Here is a 3,689-nt window from a genome sequence, read left to right as displayed (position 1 = left end):
AAGTATACACCCCCCTATGTTAAAATACAGGGGCATAAGTATACACCCCCCTATGTTAAAATACAGGGGCATAAGTTTTTTTATGTGGTGGGTGGTTTTTTTAAAAATGTTTTCAGGGTTATTTCCAAAGTATTTTTAAATTTTCAGCTCTTAGTTCGTCGTCCCATTTTTTGGGACAAAAAAAATAACAGTGACTGAAATTGGGTCAAATTTGACCCAAGAGGCTTAAAATGATTTAAAATGAGTTAAATTCAGTTAAAATGAGTTAAAATGAGTTAAAATGAGTTAAAATGAATTAGATTGAGTTAAATTGAGTTAATATTAGTTGAAACAAGTTAAATTGAGTTAAATTGAGTTAAATTGAGTTAAAGTGAGTTAAAATTGACTTAAATTGAGTTAAACTTAGCTGAACTGAGCGCTTCGACATTGGAGATTCTCGGTGGAGCCCCAAACCCCAAAATCCAACATGCATGTTCCAAAAAAAGTCATGAAAGGTCAAGCAGGACAAAATACTAAATAATGTAAATATATATTATGTCCTCCTTGACCTCCATATGCTTCCTTTTCTTCACTTTTGGGAATATTTTTTTAAAGTGTTCGATATTTTCTGTGTTCTGAGAGATCATTTCAACCCACAGCTCAACATCTGGGCCCGGAGATAGAACTGGTTTCCTTCGCTCGATGCCCAGACCCAGGTGCATGCTGGGAACAACCTGAGGTTCCTTCATGACACAGAGGTCAACGTGAGCAGCTGAGCAGCAGAGGAATGTAACTAAGTACACTTACTCCAGTACTGTACTTAAGTACACATGTTGGGGTACTTGTACTTTACTTGTAGTCCTTTCTCTTCACTAGTACCTTCAGTTACTAGTAACTTTAGTAACTTTAGTAACTTTAGTTACTAGTACCTTTGGTTACTAGTAACTTTCCAAATTAAGATTCCTGCACGTTAAACACATGTATTTTATAATCTGATGTTGATTATAAAGTAACCATAGCAACAATATAACAAGACGATGACGTCATTAAACAGCTGGTTGGCTTCTTTACTCTTTCTACAACGGGAGGATTTTATTTTTAATACTTTAACTCCATTTTCCTGCTGATACTTATACTATATATATTATACTGATGATACAAACTTTTACTAGAGTAACAGTTCCAACTTGTACTTGTAACAGAGTATTTTCACAGTGTGGTATGAGTACTTTTACTGCAGTGGAGGATCTGAATACCTCTTCCCCGGCAGAGGATGTTAAATGATGGAGAACTGACCTGCAGGTGAGGACAGGTGGAGGTTGGAGAGGTGGAGGTGTGACGGAGGATGGGTGAAGATTCGGGGTCTGCTGCTGGTCTCGTGTCCCCCCGCAGTATCTGGTCCACATGAGGCGACTACTGTATGACATCCGCCATGTCTGAAGACTTGTGGGTTCAGATCTGGAGACCTACTTCAGCTTTTCCTGCCTCCCTCCCTCTCTCGCTCTCCTCCTCCGTCGCTCGCTGCTGCAACCAATCAGAGCGGAGGAGGCTACGTCACATCCATTTCAGGCCAAACAGAGCGAAAGCAGAAAAAGTAGACGCTCCGTTATGCTCTTCTTTCCAAATGACGTGTGATGTGCTTCATTCTTAGAAAACAACCTGTCTCATGAGATATTGTCTCTAGAAGTGTAGTATTCATTATTCAACGTAGGTTTTTCTAAAAAAACGGAAAAGCAAAATACTCAATAGCATCGAACATGGCTGGGCGACATGGAGAGTATCCACGATATCTGCATACAAATACCTCGATATCGATACCGCAACGTTATCGTAGCGTTGACTATCGGTGCTTTCACAAAATATTCACACAATGAGATTTTTGATAAATAATCACCAATAATGTGGATATAATGTCTAAGTGGGTAAAGACCAATAAGAGAAGAGCTAGAACCGTCTGGTGAGATCAGGAAATGACATCACTTTACTGCAATGCAGCCTTTAAAACCAGGAAAAGACACTTATGCCATATTACAATTATTATGATATCCCAAAATCTAAGACATTATTGATATAATATCCATATATTGCCCAACCCTACCATTGAATCATAATGCTTCTAAAATCACAATAAATGGAAATTGCAACACCCATCCAATCAGAAACCATGTAATGTTTGTATTATGGTAAACTTTTACTCTGTATTTATGGAGGGGATTTAAAGAGTTGTATCTGTTTTACTGCTTTTTATATTTGTATTCTTCATTGTAATCTTCTTTTTGGTGTTTTTTTAGGTGTAGACCATTTTAAGATCTGAGCATGGACAGATGAAAAACAGACTTTTGGCTAATTCTGGTGCATTTACAGCAACGTTAAGTAATGTACCAGGGCTGTAGTCAAGACCACCTTTGTCGAGTCCAAGACCAAGACTAGTCGAGTCCAAGTTAAGACCGAGTCCAAAGAGGTAGTTCTTTTTTTTTAGGTAGACCATTTTAAGATCTGTCCAGGGACAACGGATGAAAAACAGCCTTTAGGCTAATTCTGGTGCATTTACAGCAATGTTAGTTAATGTACAAGGACTGTAGTCAAGACCACCTTTGTCGAGTCCAAGACAAGTCCAAGACCAGGACTTGTCAAGTCAGAGTCGAGGCCGAGTCCAAAGAGGTTCCAGTCCGAGTCAAGACCGAGTCCAGGACAGAAATAAAGGTCTTATGCATGACAGTATCAAGACAATCATTTTGGGTTTCACTTTCACTCCAATATTATCATCAACATAATAAAGACACCTGGACTCGGTCCAGACCAGAAGCCCAAAAGCCATATCTGGCAAGACCAGCGGCCGAGACAAGTCCGAGTCCATAGAAAAACGGTCTCGAGTCCGGACTCGAGTACTACAGCCCTGTAATGTACACTGTCCCTGTCAAATAAATCAAATTAAAGTAATGCATCTCAACAATGCACAATACATGTCTCCACTACTATATGGACGACGGACTGTCTGATTTTCTAGAGCTCTATGCACTTTAATATTGGAAAAATATTAATACTAATAATTATATTGTTGGACTAACATGATCATATTGCATTCTGTGTTGTATGTATTTTTAAGTACTGCTATAAAGAAGAATACCTTTAATGATCGCACTACTAGTTAGTCAGTAAAACTGCATTTGGTTGCACTGCTCGTCCGTACTGCAGAGACCTTTACTCAATCTAGTCTAACGTATGTGGGGTAAGAACATGTCGTCCCAGGTTTACCAATCAGAAGGCTTCAGCTCCCGCCTCAGACCCCGCGATGATGGTGTCCTCCGAGGAAGACGGCGATCCAGCATCAGCTCAGGATGGTTTGTCCAACGAGAGGTCTGAAAGTTCAGAAAAATACACGAGGGAGTCTTTTAAAAAAGAAAATCACCTGATCACCAACCCAAAGCTGAAGCTCTCGGCTTCAGAGCGAATGTGTGACACACTCACCCAGCGAGGTGACTCAGTGGCACTAAACCCCACACGGCTGCAGAGAGCGAGGTGTGTGTGTGTGTGTGTGTGTGTGTGTGTGTGTGTGTGAGTGTGTGTGTGTGGGTTGATCAAACTGGCCTCGCTCATACGCTCACAACTGCAACTGGAAACTGGAGAGAGGAGGCCCTGCAAGTCAGAACAGCAACACACACACACACACACACACACACACACACACACACACACACACACACACACAC

At 40.5% G+C, this 3,689-nt stretch overlaps 3 protein-coding genes across 3 annotated transcripts in view; all 3 read left to right on the top strand.

Moving 5' to 3' along the window:
* The window catches only part of LOC117958237, an 859,617-nt gene that overhangs the window by 82,930 nt on the left and 772,998 nt on the right, over positions 1-3,689 (top strand). The gene's annotated exons all lie outside the window — the stretch shown is intronic.
* The window catches only part of spns1 (spinster homolog 1 (Drosophila)), a 14,573-nt gene that overhangs the window by 5,541 nt on the left and 5,343 nt on the right, over positions 1-3,689 (top strand). The window lies entirely within an intron of this gene.
* Positions 1,271-3,689, top strand: part of LOC117958276 — a 20,233-nt gene continuing 17,814 nt past the window's right edge. The window contains exon 1 of the mRNA XM_034894604.1: positions 1,271-1,281. The gene's annotated coding sequence lies outside the window, so the exon portion shown is untranslated. The remainder of the gene's footprint in view (positions 1,282-3,689) is intronic.

Source organism: Etheostoma cragini, chromosome 15 (assembly GCF_013103735.1).
Source record: "Etheostoma cragini isolate CJK2018 chromosome 15, CSU_Ecrag_1.0, whole genome shotgun sequence".
NCBI classification, from domain to species: domain Eukaryota; kingdom Metazoa; phylum Chordata; class Actinopteri; order Perciformes; family Percidae; genus Etheostoma; species Etheostoma cragini.
Note: the sequence above shows the minus strand (reverse complement) of the source record. Positions and strands in the feature narration are given on the sequence as shown.